Source organism: Protopterus annectens, chromosome 15.part0 (assembly GCF_019279795.1).
Source record: "Protopterus annectens isolate FY-2018-M chromosome 15.part0, PAN1.0, whole genome shotgun sequence".
NCBI lineage: Eukaryota > Metazoa > Chordata > Ceratodontiformes > Protopteridae > Protopterus > Protopterus annectens.
In genome coordinates this window covers 542454080-542467804 of record NC_056749.1, presented here as the reverse complement: position 1 = coordinate 542467804, position 13725 = coordinate 542454080, and positions in this window count along the sequence as shown.

The window sequence follows — 13725 nt, the reverse complement described above, 5'->3', positions numbered from 1 at the left end:
AATCAGCAGCTTCCACTGACACCTGTCCAGGTTACGTCACTTTCCTGGCAGGGCAACTGCAGAACCAGACAATTTTTACTGCTATTAATTTATTTGTTTTTCTCATCATAGGGGGTAGTAAACTTTAATGATAATCATTGTTGTGGAAAGTAAATTAAAGTTTCACTGTTGTCACCTTTGCGCTCAAGTACTCAGTTCTTTCATTTACATAAATAACAACATTTACTTCTTTTGTTTGAATAAAATCTCAGTGCAATTGTGTTAGGGATTTATGTAAAAACAGAAAAAGCTATGATACTTACAGTATTTTTTTTTCATGGCTGCTTTAATTCTCCCCCCTGAATTATAATGACTTATTGAAGAATTACATGCTTAAATGTAATTTGCATAACAACTTAATGGGGAAGTTCATGTAAGTTTATCAAATAAATTTTAATTTCCTTCAATTTTTTATTAGAGATATTACTTTATTATTCTGTTCATTGCATATGCTGGATTATTTATGGAACCCACATCTCTATTTACTGGTTACCACCACAGGAAAACTACTTGGTTTGAATACATTTCTCAAAGGATCAATTCAGACTGGCAAAAACTGCATTTAGAAAAACAGGAGGTTACTTTTTTCCCCATGTTACTCTTGGACTTTAATATACATCTCCAGATATGGGATACTCACCTTTGTGTAACAAGTCCTTTTGTCAAAATGAGAAAAAAGGTGGTACACCTGATTGAATACATTATCAGCTTTTCCTTTGCACATTTACAGAATGGGGACTGGGGAAATTGCCCTTTCCTCACCGTAGTGTGATCTCAGAGTTTGTATACATATATATATATATATATATATATATATATATATATATATATATATAAAATTAACAGTAAGTTTTTTTTTTTTATTTGATAATCTGAGGATTGAGCATTTGTGATGATTTGCAGTTCAGTATTGTGCTGGTTCAAATAAGTGCCTTTCACTAGGAGAGCATAACCCTCATGGCACAGGAAAAAAATCTTTTCATTGGAAATATTGTAACTTTCAAAATATAAAACAGTGTAAGAAACTTCTCTGTGTGGAAGATTTCAGTCCGTATATTTCCAGTTAATCACTGTATATTAATCAGATCAGACAATAGTAGTAGAAGTAGCAAAAGTAAACTCGTCAAGTCAAAAAGTAATAATAGAAAATATATAATTCTACAGCATTACTAAGTATTCAAAAGTAATCCAAGCAAGACAGGCAGTCTGTTTCCAGTCGAAAATCCTTTATTAAGTACACAGACAAGCAATCCAAGTAAAACAAAAATAGAGTAATAATTTCCTCACAAGCTTTCTAAATATATATATACTTTTTATCAGGCATGGGAGTGGTTTATTGTGCTGTAAAACAAAGTGTTATTGGTACACATGTTAAATTCACATCCCTTCCCCCATCAGTGTGACATTCAAGCTGGTCCTGCCCTACCTAGTAGCTGTCATAATAATATATAGCCCTAATGTACTTTAATGGTACATCTTATTTAACCAAATTATTAAGTAGATTATTAAGTCTGTGATTTTCTACAAGGCAATATACTACATGGCTGGAAATATATCAACCTTAGTTCATTTTGCATTCAAAAATTATATATAAATACATACATATAGATTTTGCATGTAAAAATCACTTTCTATTTTCATAACCTATTAACAAAGATCGCTTTCGTCCTTCCAGACTTCTTCAGGTTTGTGTACAAGAACCCTAAAAATCTATATAATTGTATAATTAGTTAGTATTGTTATTACCATCATTTTGAATAAAGTGGAAAAAAGAGAACCAGAAAAAAAAAAATAAATTAATTAAAAAAAAATATATATATATATATATATATATATATATATATATATATATATATATGTATGATGATGGAAACAAAATATACACTTAAATTTCAAATTATTTAAAATGGTATTTAAAACCATTTTGTAGAAAAAAATAAAATAAAATACAATTAGTCATGTAAACAATGTGGCAATTTTCTAAGTTCCAGTGCACTTTTAATTGAACAGTAGTAGTTTAGTCCAGGCTTTCTAAAATTGTTCAGCTTTAATTGCCACATGAGTTCATGTTTCTCCAGAATATTCGGGATGTCTCCTTCAAGATCACCCATGTCTATGCAATCCAGGATCTGGAACTTAAAACCTTTGTGTCTTTTATGAAGAGAAAGGTGTTTGGCTAGTGCATTATTTTTACATCCAGAGCGGATTTCTGACAGATGACATGAAATCCTTTGCTTGAGTTTATTTATGGTCTTGCCCACATAGAATGCATCACATTCATTGCACTATGCCCTGTAAATTACTTTTTTAGTGTTACAGTCACCCCCTGCACTGGTTTTAATGATCTTCTTTAAATAAGGGCAATAAAAACTATCACCTTGCTGTATAAATATACAAAATGTACAATTAGTTTCACATCTTTTAGTACTTTTCTCACATGGTCTAGGTTTAAATTCAACAAAATTTCTAATATTCCTGGCCTTCCTATAAACAAATGATGGGGCTTCACCTAAGATGTTAATCAGAAAAGGGTTTCCTGTGACAATGTCCCAGTTTTCTTCAATAATATTTTTGATACTGTGATAATCCAAAGTGTATGTCAGGATGCAGCTATTTTTGCATTTGTTATTCTCTGTGGGATTACTTAACATTTTTCTACTGGGGAGGTTGAGTGAAGGTGCTTCAGTCCTTTTCAGTTCTATAATGGGTTCCAGGATGTTTTTTAACATCTGACTTTCATAGCCTCTCACTAGAAAATCATTCTCTAAGTTGTTCAGGTATCTCAAAAATGGTTCCATCTCTGTGGTAATTTGAGCTAATCTATAGCCTTGGGATTTCACTACATTATACTTGGTTTTTGTAGGATGTAGACTTTTACTGTGGAGTAATAAGTTAACCCTCGTTGGTTTTCTGAATAGATCAGTGGTGATTCTGTTATTGTTGGTGTCCTTGGAAATCTACATATCTAAGAAAGTGGTTGAAGTACAGCTATGGGAAGAGGTAAACTTCAGGAAGGGGGTTGTTTGATTGAGGTAAGTGATAAAAACTCCAAGCTACAAGGTGTCACCTTCCCACATAATAAAGACATCGTCAATAAAACGTAAATAGCATGTGATATGCTGCATGTAGTCTGTGTTGTTTAAGTTTTGTTGAATTTAAACCTAGACTATGTGAGAAAAGCACTAAAAGATGTGAAACTAATTGTACATTTTGTATATTTATACAGCAAGGTGATCGTTTTTATTTATTTATTTTACATTTGTTAACAGGGAAATTCCGACTGGACCAGGTCCATTTTCAGCAGAGGCCCGGGGAGAAAAGTTCCAACATCAATTTATACAAATACAGTACATCCAGCATAATACACAAAACATGTTACATAATGTATGCTGAGCATAGTAATATAACAAGAATTAATAAAAACACTCCAGGTAAAAAGACAATGTCAGTCATACATTGGTAAGAAAAGAAAATATATCAAGTAAGATTTTACAGTTAAAAGTACCCTTTCAGATGACCAAACCTACAGGGGATCAGAGCTCCGGCATGTGATCAGAGAGGAATTTGGGGAGTTAATAGTAGTATGGGTAGGGTTACATGATACAAGGGCATAACCAGGTACTAAGAAGGTGCGATTTGAGGGAGTTTTTGAATATGGATGTGGAGGGGGCAGTGGACACGGATAGGGGAAGAGAGTTCCAATTTCTGGCAATGGTGTGGGAGCCTGCATTATTGTTAGCCTTGGTGATGGAGAGGAGAGATTTTTCACTGGATCTTAGGTACCGGTTTGCATTATAGATAGTAAGTAGGTTGGATAATGAGGGGTTTTTTTTTCAGGATATTTGAGAATATTGTAGGCTGTGCCCAGCTGGTGATAGTTAAGTAGCTGTGGTAGCTCAAGCCATTTTAGTTCTTTTAGGGCAGCACAGTGATGGGTTCTATAGGGTGAGTTAGTAGCAAACTTGGCTATTTTATTGTAGCTTGATTCTAGTTTGTCTAGATCACACTGTCTGATTTTAATAGAGTTGAGAGGAGGTGGCTTTGTGCAAGAGTGACTCTTGTTTTTTGTGAGAGAAAGGACTTATGCCTGTATAGGGAACCTAGTTTTTTGTGTGCTAGTTTTATGGTATGTGAGATGTGAACATCAAAGTGGAGATTATTGTCTATTTCAATGCCCAGAAGTTTGGTGTGGTTAGAAGGGGAGATGGTGGTGCCGTCCTTAGATGTTATGGTAAAGGAGATGGGGGTTTTGTTCTATTAGGGGTGAATATAAGCAGTTTTGTCTTTTTGGGATTTAGAATTGGTTGGATACCTGATATCTATTTTTCTACTGAGATAAAGGTATCTTGAGTGAGTGTATGTAGGGTGGTGGGAGATGAGGCAGAACAGATCAGGGTTGAATCATCTGCATATTGTATGAGTGTGGCATGTTGTGTAGAGCATTTGAGGTTATTTGTGAAAATAGAGAACAACAGCTGGGTCTAGTATAGACTGTGGGACTCCTATGGTGGTTGGAAGTTGTGTAGACAGAGTTCCTTTCCACTGGACTAATTGTTGCCTGTCAGATAAGTAGCTTCTGAACCAGACTATAGTAGAGGAGGTGAAGGATAATGATGTTAGCGAGTCTAGTAGAATGGAGTGGGAGACCATATCAAATGCTTTTGAGAAGTCTAGAAAAATGGCCGATACATATTTGTTATCATTCCTGTGAAGGTTTATATAATTAGTGAAGGATAGAAGGGCTTTGGTAGTGCTGTGATGTGGATGGAAACCGTGTTGTGTGGTAGATAGTAGATTGTGTGTGTTAAGAAATGTCATTACTTGCAAGTGGATGCATTTCTCAAGAATTTTGGATAAGGGGTAAAGGATGGCAATAGGTCGGTAGTTGGAGAATTCATAGGAATTCCCTCCTTTATGGAGAGGAATGATATGAGATACTTTCCAGAGTTTGGGTATGTAGGATTCTAGTATGGAGTGGTTGATAAGGATGGAGACAGGATATGATAGGGAGTCACTAGCCATTTTTAGTTATGCAGCAGGTATGTTATCCGCTGCTAGTGTGGTTGTCTTTAGTTTTAGGAGGAGTTTTTTGATAGTTGAGGTGGGCACTGGTGATAGGCTGAAAGAGGGGATGGTGTGGGATAGGTTAGGTTGTGACTGGGGTGGACTATTTTTGGTTATTTGACTGGACAGGGCTAAGATGGATTTAGTAAAATGGTTATTAAATTGAGAAGCTATGTCTAGGGTATTGTTAGTAGAGATGGGTGCTGGGGTTGTGGGTTTGCCTGGCTTTAGTAGGGAGTTAATGGCATGCCAGAATTTTTGTGGACTATTTGAATATTTCCTTTGAGTGCTAAGAAAATACTTTTGTTTGTTTATTTTGGATTCAGCCTTGGCCTTGTTTCTAAGCTGTTGATAGTATTGTCTGGAGCTAGGGGGTTTGTCAGTTTTCCAGATTTTCCAGGCTTTATCTCTAGCTTTTAGTAAGGCTCTGGTGTCCCTATTTAGCCAGGGTGCATAGTTGGCTTTAACTCTGATCTTTCTGCTGGGAGCTAGACCATTAAGGATGTTAGAGAAGGTAGTATTGAAGTAGTCTACTGCCTGGTCTAACGGGGTTCCCAGTTAGGACAGTATTTAGGTACGGTCATCTTGTAGACTACTGGTTTGGGTGATTGGAGTGTTTCTGGAGTAGGAAGGTGGGGAAATGATCACTTAAGTCATCTGAGAGACAGCCTACTGTATAGTTTTGTTTGGGATAGTTGGTTAGTGTCCAGTCCAGTATGGATTCTCTCTTTGTTTTCTCATCTATTCTAGTTGGTTCTTTAATTAGTTGAGAGAACCCATATAGATTGATATGACTAGAGGGGCTTCTGGAGTTACAGGCTGCCCAGTCAGTGTTAAGGTCTCCTAGTAGGATTGTTTCCTGAGGTAGATTGTCCTTTGTCCAGTTGTTGCCTGGAGGTATGTAACAGCATATTATATTGATCTTCTTGGTGTTTCTTATGGACAGAACAGAAAATAGGACTTCAGCATTTTGAAAAGTGGGTGGTGTGGTGTGCAGGAGCTGGAGGTTAAGGGTGTTTTTAAAGAGAATGGCTACTCCTCCTCCTTTCCTGTTCGTTCTATCAGATCTAAGTGTATTATACCCTGGGGGAAGAATGTCTTTATCTTGGATACTGGGATGTAGGTCTGTTAGCTTGTTGGTAATACTTCTTATGTTGAGATTTAGGATTAGCAGGTCAGATGTTTGTCTTGCTGAGAGGGGACCTGGATTTGGGTGAATGTCACCAGAGGTTAGCAGAGTTTGCAGGACTGTCAGTATGTGTTTTTTAATATTAATTGCTTGTGAGCTTGGTCTATGAGAGTTTTTCTTAGTGTGATGAGATGGTGTAATTTTTGTTAGTGAGTAATATGTAGTTGTAAGATTTAAGATTGTAGGGCAGATGTAGAAGTCTGAGTGGGTTTGAGAGGGCTAGTGTGGATAATAGTTGTGCAGCGGTAGGTCTGTTTGTAAAGAAGATTATTAAAGCCAGTGCAGGGGGTGACTGTAACACTAAAAAAGTAATTTACAGGGCACAGTGCAATGAATGTGATGCATTCTATGTGGGCAAGATTGTAAATAAACTCAAGCAAAGGATTTCATGTCATCATGTCAGAAATCCACTCTGGATGTAAAAGTAATGCACTAGCCAAACACCTTTCTCTTCATAAAAGACACACAGGTTTTAAGTTCCAGATCCTGGATTGCATAGACATGGGTGATCTTGAAGGAGACATCCCAAATATTCTGGAGAAACATGAACTCATGTGGCAATTAAAGCTGAACTCTTAGAAAGCCTGGACTAAACTACTACTGTTCAATTAAAAGTGCACTGGAACTTAGAAAATTGCCACATTGTTTACATGACTAATTGTATTTTATTTTATTTTTTTCTACAAATTGGTTTTAAATACCATTTTAAATCATTTGAAATTTAAGTGTATATTTTGTTTCCATCATCATACATATATATTTTTTTTATTTTTATTTATTTATTTTTTTCTGGTTCTCTTTTTTCCACTTTATTCAAAATGATGGTAATAACAATACTAATTAATTATACAATTATATAGGTTTTTAGGGTTCTTGTACACAGACCTGAAGAAGTCTAGAAGGATGAAAGCGATCTTTGTTAACAATAGGTTATGAAAATAGAAACTGATTTTTACATGCAAAATGTTTATGTATGTATTTATATATAATTTTTGATCGCAAAATGAACTAAGGTTGATATATTTCCAGCCATGTAGTATATTGCCTTGTATAAAATCACAGACTTAATAATCTACTTAATAATTTGGTTAAATAAGATGTACCATTGAAGTACATTAGGGCTATATATTATTATGACAGCTACTAGGTAGGGCAGGACCAGCTTGAATGTCACACTGATGGGGGAAGGGATGTGAATTTAACATGTGTACCAATAACACTTTGTTTTACAGCACAATAAACCACTCCCATGCCTGATAAAAGTATATATATATATATATTTAGAAAGCTTGTGAGGAAATTATTACTCTATTTTTGTTTTACTTGGATCGCTTGTCTGTGTACTTAATAAAGGATTTTCGACTGGAAACAGACTGCCTGCCTTGCTTGGATTACTTTCGAATACTTAGTAATGCTGTAGAATTATATATTTTCTATTATTACTTTTTGACTTGATGAATTTACGTTCGCTACTTCTACTACTGTTGTCTGATCTGATTAATATACAGTGATTAACTAGAAATATATGGACTGAAAATCTTCCACACAGAGAAGTTTCTTACACTGCTTTGTTTTTAGACCCACTACACTTTAGTGGGTTGTTTTGAGACTTTGGGGATACCACGGAGATTACTTGTTTTTTTTTTTAACTTTCAAAATATGGAGCACTCAAAAAAAAACTGACTCTAAACCACTTTGTTAGTATACCCTTGTAGATATACATCACGCATTTCAGCTTTAAATAATACTGATAAGATTTATTTCTGCCAAACCATTTCCACTTGCAGGTGGAACATTACCTCCATCCATTCTACCAGTGTCAATTCTTCCAGTCTTGGATGGCGGATAGTGTCAAGTCTGCCAACACATTGTACCTGAAATGAAAAAAACAAACTTCATAGCTTTTTCCCTAGAAGGTAAGGCAAAATATCATTGTCATAATTTCACTGATTCCTCCACCCCAACTTAACCCTATCACTGCAGGATCTTACATACTTATCAGAAGCTGCTAAACCATCATAACCTCTGAAATGTAAGCACATATTCGGCCTTTATGCTGACCCGAATATTACATTCCATTCCATTCAGGGTTCCATGAACTGTAACTGACATTTCAGTTTTCAGCCATAACTTTGTCACTTTTCCTATTATGACCCCAATTTGTAATGTGCCATGTTCGAGGTTGCAGCTCACGAATTACAGGCAATACATCAAACAACTCACCTCTGAATGATGATTTTAAGCTGTTGTGGAAACTGCATTCTGACCATGATTTAACAAACTTTATCCACTTCTAGTGTTTGAAGAAGGGGAATCATATAATGACTGTTTTGAGTGTCTGGTAAAAAATAACGGGTAATTATTTAAGTTAAGGCTTGTAAGGTTACATTTTAATTTGCTAAATGTAACTTCATATACTGGGTAATTTTCAGTGTTTGTGAACATTACGATAGAGCAATCTCTTCAGATTGCCAAGTGAATATGAAAACAGTCATTTTATCTAGAGGCCAAAATATTTTCAGTCTAACAGGTGATTCTGGGTACAATATACATAATTACCTCCCACACTAGACATGGTTAGTTTTTTTTCAATTTTGCATGAGATACCATCAGATTACCATAAAAAATGATTATTTTGAAAATATGGAGAGAAATACTGAAAATCAGATGATAAACTTGTACTTAGCTCAGTAAACATTGTATTTTTATTGAGACAAAGCATAATTTGTTGTCAATTTTCATTCTGTCTTCAACTTATGCATTTGGATCTGATCTCTCAGATCTGACTCGGCTGTTGCAAAAGCTTGTGGCAACCAGAAAACTATCAAGCAACTCCCTTACCCACAATGCACCAACTCCAAGTATTTCAGATCTCGTTTGCCGCTTCCAGTGAAAGACATGGTGTTACATTGCTCTCAAGCAACTCTTCATAATTAAGACAAGCAAATCATTTCTCCATATCAGTATGGCAGAGAAACCATCTGGTTTCAAAAAATGTACAAAATGCAGTCATAAAATATTGCTTTCTGATACACATTCTTAGTGTGTTTACTGTTTAGGACCTCATCACCTCCAGGAGAACTGCTTCATTTGCCACTCCATCAACCCTAGAGCTCTGGTGGAGTGTAAGAATAAATTAATTCTTAAAGGGTTATTTACTCCCTCCTTTTCTGAGGTCTTATCTGGAGCTTCCCCTGAGCAAACCAAAAAGACTATTTCTCCCAGTACCTCAATGGCTTCTACTAAATTGTCTGGGAAATCAAAGAAAAGACCTCTTTCAGATCTGATTGACTTATTGGATCCTAAAAAGAAAATGACAAAATTGTCAGATCCAACTTCATACTCGGATCCAAGACATCTGACTAAGGAGCTATTGGATCCAACTTCACAATTGGATACAAAGATTAGGCATTTATTGGATCAGACTTCTCCAGATCCAACACCAAAAATGTCAGATCTTATGGCTCATTCCACACCCCTTCCAAGGACCAGATACTCTACCTCAGTGGATCCTGTTCCATCCAGGTTCCTTCTCCATTTTTGGAGAGACCTAGCTCTTCTTCCCTTGTGTCCAATCACTTTTCCAGGAGATTTACAGAAGAAGATGTGGGGAGGTTAATGAGAAGGATTCTCTCAGCACAGAGCATGTCAAGTGTTCTGCCAGCTCCTACCCATTTAGATCAGGAGATCTGACCATTCACTACTTCCCCTGTGCAAGTTCCTCCTCCTCCAATTCCATACTCAGATTTGAAGATTCTGGATCCAAGTCGTCCGGGCCAGTCTGCATCGGATCTAAGAATATTTTTATCCCCGGATCCGAAGCTTGTTCCAAGCTCTTTGTTTACATTGAATGCATTGAGTTCTCAGAGCAGGAGCTACCCTGTCGGGTCTGGGGTGTCATAGTTGACTCTGAAGTTCTTGGAGCTATCTCTATACCTCAGGACCGTAACATGCGTTAGTTCAGCTCCAACTTCAGTCTTGGGGGATTTCTCCTTGTACAGGGAGGGACTTCAATCCAGAGGTTTGCTCTTATGTACCCGTGGTCCTTTTCTTGGGGGGATCTGCCTTTGAGGTCATAGACAGAACCTTGTCAGCATCCTCGACAAAGATGGTTCCCTTCTCCTTGGATCCTCAGTCTACAGACTTGCCATCCTTTTGCTCTGAGTCTCATCTACCCTCTCCACAGGGACAACAGATACTGAAACCCCAGGCTTCCCAGCAGGGTCTTTCCACCACTTCTGATACCTCCCCAGAGCACCCCAATGAGGAGGTCCCTAAGAAGAGAATGTACAAGAGAAAGCACTTAGACTCTCCCAAGAAGTCAGTTACAGAAGACACAGATTTTGATGAAAGTGAAGATTCCCCATTGTCACCTCCTGAAGATGTCCTGAAGATGTTTGGAGACATCCTTGAAATCCTGAAACAGATAGGTGGCTGGAAATCCAGCAACCCTTTGTAGGAGGAGTCTGAGTTCCTGGAGGCATTCTTTACCAGCCAGTCTATCTCCTGGGTGACTCCACCCACTGATGACATCATAGATTTAATCTCTTGGCAGGCATGGAACACCTCGGAGACCAGACAAAATTTTAACATCACCAGAGGACAGACGGTATTGGACAAAAGGGGTGCCTGTTGATGCCATTGTCATGGTGGCAGCTGCTAAGAAGGAAATATCTGAAGATAGTTCCACTGTCCATCCTCCAAACAAGGAGTTGCAGTTGATGGATAGGGTTGGAAGCTTGTCTATGCTTCAATGACCTTTGTCTTATGGTCTCTGAACTACTGGCATATTTCACCAGGTTAGAGAAAGACTTGGTTAAGGAACTCTTTCATACCCTTTCAGGATCTCTTTCTGATGAGGTACAGGCACCTGTTATCTCTCAGTTGGCTACCCTGCAATCAATTTCCAATTCTTCCATGAGGTTAAATTTGCATGCGGCTTAAGGAACTTCAAGGGCAGTGGGTTTCTGTGTTTCCATAAGAAGGCACACCTGGATGCACTTATGTGATTTTGTGGTGCCTTTCAAGTCTTCGTTCATCAATGCCGACATTGACGGAACATCTTTATTTGGTCCCAAAGTTAAGGGCACTTTATCCAGGTGTGAAAAAGATGGAAAAACTCTGCCCATGCCTCAAAGATCCTTCTCCAGGAGTCAATGAGGTACTTGGAAAATGTGGTTCAAAAGATCCCAGGGTCCTTTCCAGGACACGCGTGGAGGAGGTTCTCCCAGGGGAGTGAGGGTAACTCCAACAGTAGATGCTGACCTTGTGGCAGAGATGCCCCACAAAACCAAGGGTCCAGAGACCCTTCCAGCATTCCTGAAAGGAGGTCCAATTGTCCCCATCTGGAGGCAACTAGGAGTCAATTATCCCAGCAACAGAGAGGCTGGCCAGAGATAACAACTACATGGGTGCAGAGGATCACTTCCAGAGGTTATATAATACCATTTTCCCTTTCTCCTCTAATCTCAAGAAAAATCTCCAGTGTTCCACCCAGTCAGAGGGAACAAGCAGCACTTCAAATACAAAAGCTGCTAGGGAAAAAAAAGAAAAGAAAAAAAAGAGTCATCCAAGAGGTCCCACCAGTCCAGATAAAATACGGAACTTACTCAAGATTCTTTTCAGTGCCAAAGAGAACAGGGGATTGGAGACCAATCTTGGATCTCAGCAATGTGAACAAATCAATTTGATGCACCAAGTTTTAGATGGTCACAGTTCAGTCCATTCTCCCCTTTCTGCCAAGGATGGCTGGATGTGCTTGATGGACCTTCACGACTGGTACTATCACAAAGATGAACAGGCAGTCCAGAAGGTATTTACGCTTTTGGCTGGGAGCCAATCATTACCAATTCAGAGTTCTGCCCTGTGGTCTCACCACAGCCCCTAGAGTGTTCACCAAATGTATAGCAGTAGTAGCAGCACTTGAGATTGCAAGGATTCTGGGTGTTTCCATATTTAGACAACTGGCTCATTACCACCCTGACCAGGCATCAAGTAATAGAGGAAAGAAATCAGGTTCTTCAGACATGATCCTTTCTGGGGATAACCATAAACTACAAAAAGTCTCATTTGGAATCTTCTCAAAAGTTGGAGTTTATAGGAGCATTGTTCAACACAAAGTTAATGACAGCTTGAGTGCCTCCTGTAAGAGTTCATTCATTAAGAACACAGGTCAGAAAAATAATCTGCAGTTCCAAAGTTTCTGCCCGTTTGGTTCTTCAGGCCCTAGGACCAATGGCAGCAGCAATAACTCTAGTAGCATTAGCCAGATATGAAAATTCTACAATGGATGCTAGCCACGCAGTGGTCAATACTTTATCAACCTATATCAACCCTGATATGTATTACTCAGATCTGCAAGAGAGATTTCAAGTGATAGATTCAATTAGAACAGGTTCTGCAAGGCTCTCCATTCATTCCTCTCAGCCCAAGGCCATAGTAACCATGGATGCTTCCCAGTTAGGGTGGGGGGCATTACATGGGGAAGACAGTCCAAGGCACTTGATCCCCTGAAGTGGCCAATTTGCATATCAATGTCCTAGAGATGACAGTGGTATTTTTAGCATTGCAGGTCTTTCAAGAAGCTCTCCCCTCGAGCATGATTGTGATTGAAGTGGACAATATGTCAGTAATTTGGTACATCAACAAGTAAGGAGGGACCAAATATAACCCCTTGTGTCAAGAAGCACTCAGAGTGTGGCAATGGGTGATCTCATCCAGCTGCTTTCTCATAGCAATGCACATTCCAGTAAGTCCAATGTGAATGCAGACAAGCTGAGCAGGTGCATTATTCTACCTCATGAATGGTCTCTCAACAAAAATGTGACGGATATGATTTATTGTCAGTGGGGCCAACCTTGCTGCAATCTTTTTGCCTCTCCCCTAAATAACAAGTGCAGCAGCTACTTTGCCCTGATCCCCCAACAGGAGAGAGTCACTGAAGGATACTCTACTTCAGCAGCTACTTTGCCCTGATCCCCCCACAGGGGGGAGTCACTGAGGGATGCTGTACTTCACAATTGTCCCAGTGCCTTATTTATGCCTACCCACCAACCCACTAATTTCCAAGTTTCTGCAGAAAGCTGCCATGTTGAAAAGCAAAGTTATCCTCATTGTATCCTTTTGGCCTCAACAGATTTGGTTCCCCTTCCTTTTGGCCTCACTTACTCCACCAACCATGTATTCTGGATCCAACTCCATGCCTTCTGTATCACCAGACAGGCATGATTCATCCAGACATACCAAATCTCAGGCTGACTGCCTGGCTTCTCCAATTCCATTCATAGCCAGACAACCTATGCTCTCCTCCCTAGTCCATCAGATACTTTTATCTTCACATAAACCATTTACACGTAAACTTTATTCTAGTAAATGGAGGAAATGTGCTTACTGGGTCCACAATAACAATGGGGATCCATTTTCAGCCCCTTTGC